The sequence below is a fragment of the Brachycentrus maculatus genome, unplaced genomic scaffold, assembly GCF_059751285.1.
Source record: "Brachycentrus maculatus isolate JH-2025_06_01 unplaced genomic scaffold, ASM5975128v1 h1tg000134l, whole genome shotgun sequence".
Classification (NCBI taxonomy): domain Eukaryota; kingdom Metazoa; phylum Arthropoda; class Insecta; order Trichoptera; family Brachycentridae; genus Brachycentrus; species Brachycentrus maculatus.
Window position 1 is genome coordinate 1,178,831 of NW_028280887.1, and position 17,454 is coordinate 1,196,284.

Sequence of the window (17,454 nt, forward strand, 5' to 3'; positions counted from 1 at the left end):
GAAATATAAATATTTATCGAGTGAAATATAAATTATAAAAGATGGATAGATATTACCGCCGAATGAATTGATGAAAAGATAATACAATAGTTTAACTTCCCGGATTTAAATCTGGATCATTCTTATTTTGGATCTTTTTTCGTAGATAAACTCGACATATTTCTAGAATCTAGTTATTGAATAGAGGGATATTGGTTTTGAAAAACTTTTTTCTGTGTAAAAGACATATATCCCGACGGATATTATATCACTCTACGATTTGATTCGGCTTCCTTTTTGCAAACGGAGCAAACATAAAAGTGTTCGACATCTGTTGGTCGAATTTTTCTCGGAAATTTTAAAAATTGATATTTATTTTTCAATAAGGGTATCGAAAAAAACCCGAAAAAGGAAAAGGTTTTATGGTTTATTTTTTTTTTATGAAGAGATGATTTTATTCGATCACCAGTCTTCATAGTTTATCCAATGCTGTATACGTATATCCTCCGTGAAAAAATCACGACTTTCTTTTAAAAATTCATTTTACGAAGTGACGCCATCTTTATTAACCGTTAGAGTGCTGAGAATCAATATATCAATGTATTTTTTATTATTATACATATACATTTATTTAAATCACAATTTATACATATTTAGAGCATTTTTTGACCCACCAAGTCACCTTGTGTGTCTTGTCGGTGGAGTTCTTTTTTAGTACATTTTTTTATTGTTTTTAAATATGGTGTACTTTGCCAAAAGCTTGGCCAGTCTATATAGCGGCGGTTACGCCAGTATATTTTGGCGGTGTAGCTGGGAGGTTAATTACAAATAAACAAAATTAACAAATTTTTAGTGAAAAATATAAAAATATTTTTCGTCTTATTGATTCATTCTTATGAATGAAACTTTTCAACAACAAAAAAATCTCTAATTACATATGTCATTAAAACATAAATAAGTATGTTTGTTACAAAATTTTATTTTAATTGAGTAGTTTATATGTTCTCCACCAATACCAGAAAGAAATACTAAAATCGGCTAGTATTTTCGAAAAATGTTGTTGATTTTCTACACACCTAATAAAAATGACCCTTTTCGAAAAAAAATAAGTATTCAGCAATTTTACCATCATATTCCTAGCGAGGGGTAAAAATTAATATTAATGATTTAACATTTATATTTATTTAATATTACCCTGGACTGGTCCCTGAGGTGCAATAGTGATCACCTCGCCTTCATGAAAGTAACGATCTAGATCTAGATCATTGTTCCGTAAAGTGAGTGCCGCGGCACACTGGTGTACCGTGGTGATTAGTTGGTATGCCGCGGAAAAGTCTAGTATTGTGAAGATATTATACAAACTTTGTTAGGATATTGTATTTTGATAATTAATCAATATTAAATAAACTTTGTTTTTTCATCTTTGGTGTAACTCTGAAATCAATCTTAATTTGGCAGGTGTACCTTGAACAGAAACGTTTGCGGAATACTGATCTAGATGCGTCCATACAATGTATTGTCCTATGCACAATTAGGTGCGGATAAGGGTTACAAGAAGAAATACCATTTTCGCAAAAAAGTTTTCAGCAATATTAGCATACATTACATATTAAAATAATAATAATAGGACGTATTATATATCGCTCACTCCTTTCAAGAACGTCATAAATAAAAAATCGCCAATTTTCAGTTGTGCATGTTTTCGGAATGCTCAGAAAATGTACTATATCCCAACAAAAGCGGCATATTTTTAACTTAATATTTACCCGCTATAGGGCAGAAAATGTTGTTTTTGCATTTTGAAGAAAGGTATTGTTTAATTATTTTTTTAAATATACTAAATATTTTTCAAATGGAGAAAAAACCTTCAGCTTTTACCTAAAAAGATTTGTTGCACAGTAAAATGTTCAATAAGTGGCATGACGTTCTTGAAAGGAGTGAGCGATATGACGTCCTTGAAAGGAGTGAGCGATATATGAAGAAGAATATGGAAGTCTGGGTATTTACTTTCTCATAGGCTTTCACCATTCTACCCATGATTGACAATCACACTACTCAAATTTCTGGAACTCCTACATATGTTATTAATCTCATGACAATGTAGGTTCATAATATGAGTTCTCTAGAGCTATCTAAGATCGAATTTAGAAAGCTTTTTTGCAGCAGAGACCCTGTCAATACCAAATCTTCCATTTTCTTTTACATGTATGTTAAGAAGTCAAAACATGTAAAAATAGCTTCTATGAAGAGAAAAGCCGAATTTTTTAAAAAGTATTTGGAACACACTCAAAATGAAGTATTTTTTCTTACCATAAATTGAATGACTAAGAAAACAGTAGCATACATTATATATTAAAATAAAATAAAATAAATAAAATAAGAAAAAATCTCAGCTTTGAAACGGTTAAATTATCCAATCATTCATCTTTGTATTATCTTCTTTGTTTACCTTTGCTTCTTGTTCTCCTTGCCAAAATTCTGAGAACGTAATCTATCTATCTCGCAACTACTTAGTATTACAATATTATTTATTGCAATGTCAAATTAAACTCTCCCGAGCGATAAATTATCTGTATTGGACTAGTCTCCGCCTACATGGTGTAGTGGTTAACGCTTTAGTCTGCCGTCCTGGAGGTCCCGGGCTCGATTCCTCGGAGAATCAATATAAATATATATTAGCGATTTTTCATTCTTATGTTTGTTTAATATTTGCGATTAAGAATTTGGGCGCATTAATAAAATATCTGGTCGAATCATGTTTTCGGTCGTCTCCCAGTTTGTAAAATAATTCTATAAGGATCTCGTATACATTTAAATAAAGATATCTGCTGAATAAAAGGTTTACACAAATCGACCATACGTGATTTTACATTTTTATGCTGCTTATGACGTCACCAGTTATTTTATTGACAACATTTTGGGTGTGTGCAAATCTGTGTTAACAAATTTGGATCTCTCCACTTAGGAGTTATTTTTATATCTTGACTTTTCAACATAGAATAAGTTAGTTTGGGTATTTACAAGGCTTACGACCTCTCACACACTTGTATAAAATGATTACTTAAAATGTGTTTAAAGTGATTTAACATCACCTTTACCATTAAAATCAAGGCCAGAATGGTGAATGTGACATATGTATAAAGCGATTACTTAAATCAACCTGTGACTGGACGGAAGCCTTGTAAATACCCAGACATCCATATTCTTCTTCATCTATGTTGAGATGTCAAAATGTTAAAATAACTCCGAAGAGAAAAACCCAGGTTTGTGCACAAGGGTTTGGACACACCAAAAATGATATGAAAAAAAAAATATTGTTGTGATGGAATTTTATCGTAAAAGCTGCATTAATCCTTGACGTACGTTTACTTCGCCTATAATGTTCGTTCATTCATACATCGGACCATTAGTCTCTAGAAATGTGTTTAAGAATGCACTCTCTTGCACATTACCCATATATAGAAGTTTATACTCTATACATTAGTGAAAACAGTAGTAAACGAAGGCTCGGATTACTCGTTGCACGTTTAATCATCTACCTGCGGAAAACAGTGATTATTTCTACAGCATAACTCTGCGGTTAAAGTTAAACGGGCGATAAAAAAGCTGCAGTGTACTCGCTAATGCGGTCTAATGGTTGTCTTATTCTGATGCCGGGGCTTTAACGTTTGCAACTATCGTAGAGCCGATATCGCCCCGTAATGTAGGTAGAACGGAGGGGTTCGCCTCAATCGCTCGTTAGAGCGATATCGGAATAAACCATTTGGTATTCAGTGTCTCTAATATGCGCAAAAGTGCCTGCAGACTGCTTTATCGTATGCCATTAAAGACAGGTGACTTCAGGTGACTTGACTTCTCAACATATATGAAGAAGAATATGGAAGTCTGGGTATTTACAGGGCTTATGACCTCTCATAGGCTGGTTAAGTGCGTAATCACTACACACGTGCAACATTTACCATTCTACCCATGATTGACAATCACACTACTTAAATTTTTGGAACTCCTACACATATTTATTTAATCTGATGACACTGTAGGTACATGTGAGTTCTCTAGAGCCATCGAAATTAGAAAGCTTTTATGTATTGGAGACCCTGTAAATACCAATAATTAAATTTTCTTTTACATCTATGTTGAGAAGTTAAAACATGTAAAAATAACTTCTATATCTATGAGGAAAAAACCCGGTTGTATAAACAAGTATTTGGACACATTCAAAATGTAGTATTTTTTTTTACTATAAATTGAATAATTAAGAAAACAGTTTCCTAGAAAAGATACTTATGTTGACATCTAAATATATGTGAAGAAGGATATATCGAAGTCCACAATTATTGGCAATAATGTAATTACACAAGTGTATAAAGTGATCACTTAAGCCAGCCAAATGCCAGGTAGTAAATCCGGTGATGCTCAGACTTCCATCTTTTATACAAAATAAAGAGGAACGATAAATATTTCATATCAAGTTGAGATACCTAAAAAGAATACCTAAAAAATACTAATAAAAGAGTTTCTGCTCAATTGAAAAGCTTATTTTCATCTCACCAATAGATGTCTCTAGTGAAGTTGTAGTGATTCAAGACAAATGTTTCAAAATTGGTATATATATATCGTAGTCGTACAGGAGAAAGTGACCAAATAACGAAACGTAAAATGTTCAGGAGGGCCATTTAAGTCACTTTTGCTTGGCAAGAAAACAAACATCAATGCAGTTAGTCATTTTTAACAAGTCAATATATTATACTTCTAAGTTTAAAATCCTTTGGGATTTTTTTCAGGGCAATATTAAGCTAGTAAGATATCAAATAGTCAATGATCACGTTTTTGTAAAAAATGCACTTAGTCACTTTCTCCTGTATGACTACGATGTATAGAACTTCCAAGAATTTGAGTAGTGTGGTTGTCAATAATTGAGATAACTACATATAATATTGACATCTCATCCGTAGGGTGAATAATCCAGTGTCTAATATAATAAATAATATTAATATTGATAGTAGAAAAATCACTGGTAGTCCACCTTATGAAAGGTTTTTTTTTCTTCAAAGTTTTCGTTTAATTTGCCATTTCAAAGAGTTAGTATTCACTTACGGTAATCAAATTTACAGCCTGCACGTGTTGAAAGCTCGTCCGCGAACTTGCGGCAGGAACATGTTGTATTGAAAAGTAATCTAATACGGCAACCGTACGTTACAGTTACGACTCGTTTAATGAGCACTCGACCTTAAGTTGATTCGTGACGCTCGACCTTCGTTATGTTTATTTGAAAATGATAACACATGTCGCTCACTCCTTTCTACAACGTCATATATCAAAAATCGTCAATTCACAGTTGTTCATATTTTCGGAATGCCCAGAAAATGTAATATATTCCAGCAAAAGCGGCATGTTTACCCGCTATAGAGCAGAAAGTGCTGTTTTTGCATTTTGAAGAAAAGGTATTTTTTTCACTATACTAAATATTTTTCAAATGGAGAAAAAATCTTCAGGTTTTACCTAAAAAGATCTGTTGCACAGTAAAACGTTCAATAAGTGGCTTGATAAAGATTTCGATAAAAACTGATTGAACGCCGTCGAAATGCAATCTCTCAGACAAATATGAGTAAAATCGATTAATGAGGATATTAGAAAGGAATGTGACGCTGAACCAGGAATAATCAAACATATTGACAACATTTATTTAACGTGGTATGGACATATGGAGTGAATGGATAACGAGAGCGAATATCCAGATCAATCAGAACGTAAAATCTGATCCTGTCAAAAGTCTATATTAAAAACTAACCGAAGGTATGGATGTGAAAGAAGCTAGGAGTGGCGTCCCATCCTCTCTGCCTACTCCTTCAGGGAAACGCCGTGATAGTGGTTGTAATAATAGTAGTATTACTGTTAAATAAATACTTTTATTTCCAACATTTTGAGTGTATCTAAATACTTGTTCACAAATCTGGATTATCCCCAATTAGGAGTTATTTTAACTTTTATTTGAACCACTCTTCAATTTGTATTCCAGCCAATGATATTTTATTTAGTTTTAATCGCTTTCTAAATGTTTACTTTAATTTAGTTTGGGCAGAAGATTAATGCAGATAAACCAATTCAACCCCCATCACTCAGAAACCCTTCTACCTTCTGAGCCCGAGGCCCTTAATCATCCCTTTATTGACAAAATTCTCTTCATTGGACGTATTCATCGCCCGATATAGGCAACTATGCTGTTACGAGTGTAATATATGAATAACAAGGATTTATACTACTCAAATATTGATACGTTTGTCGTATAAGCTCCGCTCCGTGTCTCTGTAGCCAGTATTGAATTAACGGATTATTTATCTTGTAACTAACAGTTATATTAGGAATCCTAAGCTGGGGGGTTTACTGTAATTTAGTACGTGAATTTGTAAAGGATTTGAAGAATATGTTCTGAAAACCGACCGATTTTTGTTTACGAGAAATCGTCTCGTATGGATTTATATGTCCCTAATTTATTGGTTTAATATTTGTTACTTTTTCGGTAATACTACTCTACTACTATCCGGCCGTTTCATTGCAGGGGTAGGCAGACAGGATGGAACGCCACAATCTTTTGTCCTAACATACAAGCCTAGCTTCCTTCACGTCCATGCATCTAGTCACACATGCCCTCCGATTGCGTGTTTTGACACCATCTGTCATTGATTTTTGACAACGAAAATTGAAAATCATGTTTTCGGGCGGGGCTCAAGTATGTGAATTCAATCCAAGACCAATTCAATTCAATTCGGACCTTACATACAAATAGAAAGAGTCTTTGCTCAATAAAAGCTTTCCCTATTCCAACTTAGATTTCGGCAGTGAACTCACATAAACTGTGTCCCGAGTTTGATCAATATACCTAGGGGTTCCGAAAATTGAGTAGTGTGGTTGTCAATCATGAGTAGTATTGGTGAATGTTACACGTGACTAGAAGCACTAATGTTCGTCTTTAGCATGCTCGTAGTGCTGACTAGAAGTACTGATGTTCGTCTTTAGTATGGTTAATTAGTGGCTTGTTTATCTATACCTTTATGCAAACTAAACTGAAGTATCGGGGCTGACGTGTAACTGATGCTGGTTGCTAGACATTACATTAGTCCTGTATAATGTGTGACGTTGTACATAGGTACTCGGAGAGACTGGTCGGCGAGCATTAATTGAATTTTACGCAAACCACCCCCCGCCTTGTGTGTTCGGTGAATGGTAAACATCCTGGAAACTGGCGCAAATGGAAAGCGGACCCCTCGCCCGCCACCGCAGACTAATTTGAACTGAAACACAATAATAATAAAAGGTTCGACTGATAAACTTTGTACCTACTAATATGTAACTACATATTTCAATTTCAGTTTACAAAATTAAAGAAAAAAAGCGGCTTTATTTCTAACTGACTATATTATAAACCAACTAACCAATACACTTGATCATTTATATACTAATTGTTCAAATCAAACACTGATTTTTTTAGTCTGCCAAGTTGTATTATATTGTTTAAAAAAATCATAAAAAATAATTTTGTGACAATGGTTTCGCCTAGTTATGGCATTTTCAAACGAATGTCATTCGTGATTTTTTTTGTTTCTTATAAAAATAAAATGCAATTTAGTAATCTCAAAAAATCAGTGTTTTATTTTAACATTAAATATATTAATTAAATTGTAGTTCTACAAATTAAACCTCAAATGTATAAATACTCTATGTCAAGTTTTCTTCGTACTTCCTCTCCTCCTAAGTCCAACTACATATATTCGCCTCATTAATTTGTTTTGATGTCCTTCTTCACTCAGGATTAGGGTAGAGTGAGTATGTATGAGGAGTGATACATGAATGTTGAAGAGGCGAAGATTGTTTGCAAAGTATATTAACTTAGCATCACACTGATTCCCCGCAGGGGTAGGCAGAGAGAATAGAACGCCACACCACTCTGTCTAGCAAACATTCTTCGCCTCTATCATATTCATGCATTTCCTCATACTCACCGACTCCTGACCCGGCAGCTGTCAAGTATTTGACATACCTGATCATCATTCCAAGTTTTCCTCGGTCTCCCTCGGCTTCTTTTTTTTATTTTTATAACTAAACGTTTTCTTCTTCTTTGTTTCAGGCGCGTTGATCACTGCCCGGTCAGGACACCAGCAGTGAGAAAACTCGTCAAGAAGATAGATACAAAATGATGAGTACACCTTTATGGTTCGTAAGTCAAAATTTTATATTATAAAATCCTCTTAATTTTTCTCAACTTGATTTCTCTCAACACTCCTTTCAAGAACGTCATAAATTAAAAATTGCCAAATTTCAGTTGTGCATGTTTTCGGAATGCCAAGAAAATGTACTATATCCCAGCAAAAGAGGTATATTTTTAACTTAATATTTGCCCGCTACAGGGCAGAAAGAGTTGTTTTTGCATTTTGAAGAAAAGGTATTGTTTCATTTTTTTTTAAATAAACAAGTTATTTTTTAAATGGAGAAAAAACCTTCAGGTTTTACCTAAAAAGATCTGTTGCACAGTAAAAACTTCAATAAGTGTCTTGATATTTATTTTTAATAAATTGTATTATATTTTCCAACTTTAAAAACGTTCTCCTGAAAAATCAAGTTTTTTGATTTATGACGTTCTTGAAAGGAGTGAGCGATGTGTCGTTCTTCCCTTTTTATGTAAGAAGATAGACATTTTTAACGAATGTATGTATTATATACCGTAATCGTAAAGGAGAAAGTGACCAACTAACAAACGTAAAAAGTTCAGGAGGGCCATTTAACCGTTTTTACACTTTTGTCATCAATGCAGCTAGTCGTTTTTAACAAGCCAATATATTATACTTCTAAGTTTAAAATCGCTTTGGGGTTTTTCCAGGTAAACATTAAGCTAGTAAGATGTCAAATAGTCAATAATCACGTTTTTGTAATAAAAAAGTGCACTTGGTCATTTTCTCCTGTATGTGGACGATATGGGAATTAGATTTTTTTAGAATACATATTGTTAAACCTTTCAATAACTCTTCTTTTGAAATCCATATATATTTATTTCAAAGAAAAACTTATTTTTTAATACAAAAACGGCATTTTAAGCAACAACAAAAATAAATACATAAAATGTTACCTGGGTTAAAAATAAAAATAAGTCGCGTTGCTATCGATTATCCCTCCTTAGTTTATTCTACAGGAAAATCTGAATTGGAAAAACAGGTCGTTAAAAAAACATTTACTCACTCAATTTGAATTGCAAAAATGTGTTTCACTTTTAAGTAAATAACAGACCTAAATGTTTTTTTTTTTATTTGTATGTTTCAATGACAACCCAATTTACAAATACGTCGGCGTTGAATATTTTTCAAATCGTATTTCAATACTGCCCCGTAAGTGACGTAATCTGTTTCCAAATTTTGACTATAATTTCATGTAATTCATGAGTGAAAATTCTATTTAAAAACACTCGCTGCAAAAAATACACCCCCAGTTTTTATAACTAATACTACCCAATAAAAACTCCCGGCTCTCTGTCGATACCAAAGCAAAAAAAATCATTATGGAGTTCGTCAAAAGAGTAATTTCTTTGTTGATAGTTTTTTTTTTAGATTGGATTTGCATATATTATTTACCTTGCCTTTTATGTACAGTAGCGAGCAGTGAAATGTTTCCAGACTGAAAATATAAGTTTTTTTTTAAATAACTTTTTTTTTGTTGTGATTTCTCGATAGTTTTTCAGTCCAAATTATTAAACAACACTAATTTAAGATAAGTTATGATTAAGTGACCATTTTTTTTCTTAATTTTAAAGTTAATTTGTAGATTTTTCATTTTTTCGCAAAAAAATTTAAAATGCTCATATAATTTTAAAAACCACATTTTTATTAAAAATAAAATTACATAGGTAACAATTATAAAAAAAAAAACAACAAAATTAGTACTTTATTGTTGGCCTTTTTCATTATTACTGTTTCAGTACGTTTTGGCATGTATTCACCAAATTTTGTATATCATATATATTAACCATATCCGCTCCCTAGGTGGAGCATATGGAGTCCACAAACTGTCTCCAGGCTTTTCTGTCGGCTGCCAGCTCCCTCGCATTCTCCCATTTTGTATATAGTCTTGACTCTTTTTCAATAACGTTTTAAAAGTTTTCATTTGAAAAAAATTGGCTTCAGTTTATTTATTTCGATTTTTAATTAATGTTTTACTTAGATTCTCATTGTATGCCATAAGTTCTCAATAGGGTCAGGTCAGGACTATTTCCGGGCAATTTAGTGTTGGAACTCCATAATTTTTCATATATTCTTTGACGAAAGGTGTTTTTTTTAAATATTTTTTTTCAAAAACATTATAAATCATAGTATATGTGATATCTTTGAAAAATATAATAAACGAATATATCTGGGGGAAATTATTTTGGGATCGAAAAAGCCAAGGGTGGTTTTATATCCTGTAAATTTAAAATGCGATACTTACTCGTATAAATAATAAAACTCATTTGGTTGGTTAAATTACTGATATTGGTTTTCGCCGATTTCCGGTTGAACGAACGTGTTCAAGTGACGTGTAATGAATCGGGCCTGATGGGGGTTGAGTGAAAACACACATGAACGTATGTATGGGTTATCCATGGGTATGTGACCCAGATTTATCGACGTTCATGTTCTCGTTCAGTTCACCCGTGATCGCGAGGACAGGGCTGTAAATACATATTATTAAAGGTGACACTGACATTACTGACGGGAGCTCCCAATTTTTCGGAGGTTCTCAATCTGTGTTCCGTGAAATTCAGAGCCACGTGTTGTTACAATATATTCTGGTTAATAATAATAATCTGTGGGCTAAATCTTAATATCTCGAGTAGTGAGATAGATATTAATTAAAAGCTTGTATCCTGCAGAGTGAGTTTTTTTTTATACGAATAAAAAAAACTAACCTTAAAAAATTAAACTAAAAATTTGTTTTTAACCACTTTTTTATTGGTACTTTTCTCCAACCGGTTTCGACAAGAACGCTGTCATCTTCAGGGTTAAACATGTACGTTATCAATTGTACAATTTTACATCATTTAATAAAAATGAATTTTTTTAAAAATCATTATAAATATTTTAATATATCTTAATTATAATGTCTACCGGTTTCGAAGCTATTTATCAAGACTGATTAATACGGCGGGAATAAGCGGTTCGCTTCGACACCGGTACACATTATAATTACGTTATAATAAAATATTTACAGTGATTTTAAAACAAAGTTACATTTCAATTATAAAATGGAAAATCATAAAGTCAGTGCTTCAAATATAAATTAGATTATACATCAGTTGAAACATCCTTTAGCTGTCTAGAATTGTTATAATTCTCACTGTAGCATATTCATCACACACTTAGGTGTTAGAATTAAGTCAATCTTTTGTAACTAGATAGCGCTGTGAGTCCTTTCTTGACATTTAGTTATTGTTGTCAGGGATTTTTTTAATAAAAAAAATAAAAATCATGCATTTAAGGTTTAACTCTTGATCATTTACCCATTCCTTTAGAATTCCTTGGCTTCTAACAAAAATGGCGTCGACCGCTTTTCGGACCCCTATTTCGTTTATCGTTTTAATTTATTTTAGGAAATAAACTCTTTCCGAAGCGGTGCGGAATTCCTTTCCTTCCTTTCCTGCCTTGTATTCATTTCGTTATTTTTCCACTTGGAGTCTTTCGGTATCCGTTTGGCGAATTCGCTTCGCAACCTTTTTCCTGTACCTTCTTATTTTTAGCTAAAACAATATTATAGTATCATCCTCCGTATCTTATTTCGTCATATTTATCTAGTCAGTGCCGGAAGATGTTTGTTTTTTGTAAGAACATCGTGCGAAGGAGATGTAGTAATAATAATGCACGATTATTGGATGAAAAAATATATACTTCTGTTATCCTTTGGCTTTCTCGGGTTATTTTTTCACTTTTACCTCGAAAGTATTTCTATCCTTCGTATAAAAAAACGATAGATGTTTCATCTGAAGTTGAGAAACCTATAATACTGAATATCTTCCTTTGTTTTTTTTATTTTATTTTTAATATTGTCTTCTTCGAACCTTCATCCCCACCCGATGGTGCATAGGGTACTGCATCATATAAACGCACTGTTATCTTGATCGATAACATATAAAGAAAAGGTCATCAGCCATCCGCTTCTGGTACCAGTCCAGAGTAGTATTGAACAAATATTAGAGTGTAAAAATCACTGATTATTTTATTTCACCCCCCTGGGATTCGAACCCGGGACCTCCAGCACGGTAGCCGAGCGTGCTGACCATTACAGTACATTACCAGAAAAACACATATATTTTGACTTTTCTGGAAATCGAACCCGGGACATCCAGTATCGTAGTCAAATGTGCTAACTACTACACTAAAAAGGCGGATAAATAAAATTAGCTATGCTGGTTTCTAAACCATGATTATTTTCTAATGTATAATATTAAAAACCCTTATTTTTTCCTCTGCCTCCTTCCCTAAACTCCCTTTATCCTTTGCTCTCCTTATTATCATCTTTTGTAATTTACGTTTTTTTAAATGTCAATTTGTAATTTATATTTTTTTTATTGTCCAAGTACTATCTACCCTCTGATTGCAAACAGCTATATATGGTATCAAACGTTTTGATTAATATCACTAGTCTGTTTTTGCTTGGTTGGAAGATATTGCTTTTTATCAATTAGCCCGCTTATTTATTTTCTGTACATGAAGTTTAAATAAATAAATAAATAAAAATTCCGTCTCGTCTAACGGACGCTCTTCGTTTTTCTTTTCTCTCGCAGACAAGCATCTCGGCTGAAATGTTTACCCTTGTAATTACGAATAAGTTTTATGTAATTTAAGGGTAGGTTTCGAGAGAATGTCGGCAGAGGGGGAAACGTTTTTACTGGGTAATGTATTCGGTCATTATTTGGCCATTTTATGCCTACGATTTGAAAGTGGCTGTAACTTGTAACATTAGGATTGAGTATCTCCCTTGCTTTCTTCGTCTGATATGGTAAAAACCCCTTAATGCTACTAAAGAAAATTTTGCGTTCCTTTGTCCATTAGAATTAAACCCATTGAAATAAATTCAAACTTTGATTTATTCTATCAGTCTTTTTTACCTTTTTTTAAAATAAAAATGTAAGTAATGTTAGCATATCGCTCACTCCTTTCAAGAACGTCATAAATCAAAAAACTTGATTATTCAGGAGAACGTTTTTAATTTATTATTAGATTAAAACCAATATTTTTAGCTTTTCCACTTTTTTATTTGACCAGCGACCGGGTTTCGTCGTTACCGACATCATCAGACTGGTGAGAGGCTTTACAAATTTGTATGTTATATATAAAAGAAGGCAGGAGTTGATAACCATGATTTGATATAATTTTATGAGAAATTAATTTAATTTTAGTGAATTTAAGTATTGTATGATATTTTAAATATTTTTTTATAAAGGTTTTTTGTATTGAAAGCACGATTTTATATAAAGTTAAAATAGATTTGTATTTTTTGTAAATGAATTTAAATTATGTAACGAGGTATCAGGAAATGCTGGTTGACGGCTCCTTCCACTAAGCTGTGGTTGTCCGGGGGGAGTCCGAAGTTCTCTGAAATGTAAATTTCCCGGCAGTCATTTCTTATCGACAAGACATTAAGGCATCTATTGTTTCTTTTCTAATGGGTAAAGTAAGGGAGAATGAATGTGTGTTACTTGATCATTTAATATGTCTTTATTATGACAATTTTTTAATCTATTTATTTCCAAAATTTCGAGCCTATCTAATTTTTTACCTTTACTACATTTGTGTAAGATTTTTACATTAAAATTTTTATCGAAATCATGATTTGACTCTATCAAGTGGTTTGCAAAATCATGATTTCGATAAAAATTTTAATGTAAAAATCTTACACAAATGTAGTAAAGGTAAAAAATTAGATAGGCTCGAAATTTTGGAAATAAATAGATTAAAAAATTGTCATAATAAAGACATATTAAATGATCAAGTAACACACATTCATTCTCCCTTACTTTACCCATTAGAAAAGAAACAATAGATGCCTTAATGTCTTGTCGATAAGAAATGACTGCCGGGAAATTTACATTTCAGAGAACTTCGGACTCCCCCCGGACAACCACAGCTTAGTGGAAGGAGCCGTCAACCAGCATTTCCTGATACCTCGTTACATAATTTAAATTCATTTACAAAAAATACAAATCTATTTTAACTTTATATAAAATCGTGCTTTCAATACAAAAAACCTTTATAAAAAAATATTTAAAATATCATACAATACTTAAATTCACTAAAATTAAATTAATTTCTCATAAAATTATATCAAATCATGGTTATCAACTCCTGCCTTCTTTTATATATAACATACAAATTTGTAAAGCCTCTCACCAGTCTGATGATGTCGGTAACGACGAAACCCGGTCGCTGGTCAAATAAAAAAGTGGAAAAGCTAAAAATATTGGTTTTAATCTAATAATAAATTAAAAATGCAATTCCATCACGAAGTGTCAGTGGATAATATAAATCTATTAAAAAGAACGTTTTTAAAGTTTAAAAATAAAATACAATGTATTAAAAATAGATATCAAGCCACTTATTGAACTTTTTACTGTGCAACAGATCTTTTTAAGTAAAATCTGAAGGTTTTTTATCCATTTGAAAACTATTTAGTGTATTTAAAAAAATAATAAAAACAATACCTTTTCTTCAAAATGCAAAAACAACACTTTCTGCCCTGTAGCGGGTAAATATTAAGTTAAAAATATGCCTCTTTTGCTGGGATATAGTACATTTTCTGGGCATTCCGAAAACACGCACACCTGAAAATTGACGATTTTTGATATATGACGTTCTTGAAACGAGTGAGCGATACGTTAAAAACATACTTAATCTATGTTGAGTTGTCGATTGAAAAACAAATTTGATTACGATTGTATTTTCGGAATTGTATTTAGGAGTGAGCGATATAACCACTCACCGAGATTTTTTTCTATCGGTTTCGAGACGTTTCCGTCACTTTGTCAGGACAATCACTGGGCCAACATGCAAACATTTCTGCATAGAAGTTGTGAGTGTGTAAATACTGCTGTGGTAGTGACGTGAGTTTGTTAAAACATAACGATTTATTGTATTTTTACTTTTACAACGCATGGTACTTCACTGTTTATATATAGCGTCTGACGTGACATCTACAACGCTCGCATGTGTGACACTCTTATTCTTACATTTTGACATCTCAAGATAGATGAAGAAGATGAAGAATATGAAAGCCCGGGTATTTACAGGAATTATGACGTGTCATAGGCTGGTTAAGTGATCACTTTACACGCGTGCAACATTCACTATTCTACCCATGATGGAGAACCACGTTACTCAAATCTCTGGAATTCCTAGACATATTGATCAATCTTATGACACAGTACATATGTGTTCACATCAGCCATCTACGTTGGATCGAGGGAATCTTTTATTAAACAGAGTCCCTTTTATTTGTATGCAAGATGCGAATCCCGGATTATTTTTACATTCTGGGAAAAGCTTGAAAACATGATTTAATTTTTTTTATGCAGCTCATACCAATTATATGACCAATTATTTTTATTTACAACATCTATCTATATTATTCTATCGCTTTGTATTGTTGTGTATACGTCTCTATCTTTTGGTCCACTCCCGTGGCGTCGGAATGTATAGCTCTCTTTCTCTATATATTTTTTGATATCTTTCTTCTCTCTCGTGTAACGAAATGTGCCTTATAAATGTGACCCTTCCTTGCAATATCACTCTCTTAATTTTCTTCCGATTATTGATTATCGAATCACCGCCGAAGCAAAAATAATTGATTATTAAAAATTGCATAGGTAGAAGCAAATTGACTTTTCTGATTTGCTTTCACCTCGTAAAACTACACCCAGCAAAGTTTGGATCACATTTTCAAAGTACTCTGCCAAGTCGGGAGTGTTCATCTTCCGGCTACGGATCAAATATTACCGATTACATGTAAAGTAGGGTATTATTCGGGTCAAGTGTACGTTATTTTTCAGTGTCGGTTTTGCGGGCGCGATAATCAGACCCCGCCCGTATAATAATCAGATTATCTCCTTAGCCTACATAATACCCGAGTACACGGTGACCGCAAAGAACAGGGCGCTTTTGAGAAAAATAAAACGCGATTAATTTTGAAGTATAATTTTTTTGTTGGCGTTAAAATTTAGTAAAATGTATGCATTTCAAGTTATCTTTGGATAAGTAAAATGTACAATAGATAAGTAAAATGTTCAATGTACAATTCAAGTTATGATTCGAAGCCGTAGCCAAGGTGACGTTGTTCATGGCAGAAGGATCTATATTATCTATAACCTAAGAACTAGGAGAGTTGAGCTTATAGTTTTTTTTTGTAAATCCGAATCCCGAATCTGAAGCCGTTCTTTTTTTTATTCATCCAGAAGGAAAATAAATAAGTATTTTTTTTTTGGATTTTATTTTTCTGTCAAAAATTACGAGGTGGACCTTTTCCGCCGATTGAAGTCTGATTGCAAACGGCTATAAGTATATGGTATCAAACGTTTTGATCACTAGTCTATTTTTGCTTGGTTGGAAGATATTGCTTTTAAGCAATAATTTAGCTAATGTACTTATTTATTTTATTTACATGAAGTTTAAATAAACAAATAAAGACTGTAGCAATAAGACGCCCGTGAAATAGGCTTAGAAATCTGTTAGTAAGTACAAATATATTTTTTCATTCTTTAAAACATGTATTAATCAAATATATATAAAACCATTCTTCGAAATTCAGTTACTTATTTCCCCTTCTAAAAAAATCACAAAAGTGCTGTTTTACAACGCATTCAGGACGCATTCCTTAACGTAGTTTTTGCAATAGGGTCCTGTTTTTCATGTTCACCATGTACAATAACACTCGATGTCTTGTAACTGTAGCCGAGTCTGTGTTAGTCGATGCTTGTCTTTTTTAACTTCACTTTTTTTGTACAAAAAATCCACAGTATAATTCGCTTCTGATGTTGCCTGAATGTCTGCCTCCTCGGCTATAAATATCGCCATAATCTGGTTTTTCTCCCCACGGCTTCTTTTCATATGCCACTCTGATGTGCGAGACGTTCGGTCTGTAGTAATACACTTTTCTTTAACATCCTAGGGAAAACTGCCAAGATAATACCCCGTTTAATCATTCTAAGTGCTGTCTAATTTTTTTTTATCTCATTTTGTGTCATATTTTTTGACTGGCAACTATAATTTGCGCGAATATTCCTCATTCAATTTTATTTGGGAATTTAACAGAACAGTCACATAAAAGCATTCACATTGCGAATTTTACAAAACAAGACTTGTACTTTCAATTACTAACCATCTGCGTGGAAACCCATGCAGGGGTAGGCAGAGAGAATAGAACGCCATGCCAATCTGTCTTTGCAAACAATCTTCGGCAGTCAGT

General features: G+C 32.8%; 1 protein-coding gene across 4 annotated transcripts in view; it reads left to right on the top strand.

Annotated features, from left to right (window-relative positions):
• The window catches only part of bsk (mitogen-activated protein kinase dJNK), a 192,706-nt gene that overhangs the window by 153,404 nt on the left and 21,848 nt on the right, over window positions 1-17,454 (top strand). For all 4 annotated transcript variants that reach the window (XM_088260369.1, XM_088260367.1, XM_088260368.1 and 1 more), the window contains one exon: window positions 8,105-8,194. The gene's annotated coding sequence lies outside the window, so the exon portion shown is untranslated. The remainder of the gene's footprint in view (window positions 1-8,104; window positions 8,195-17,454) is intronic.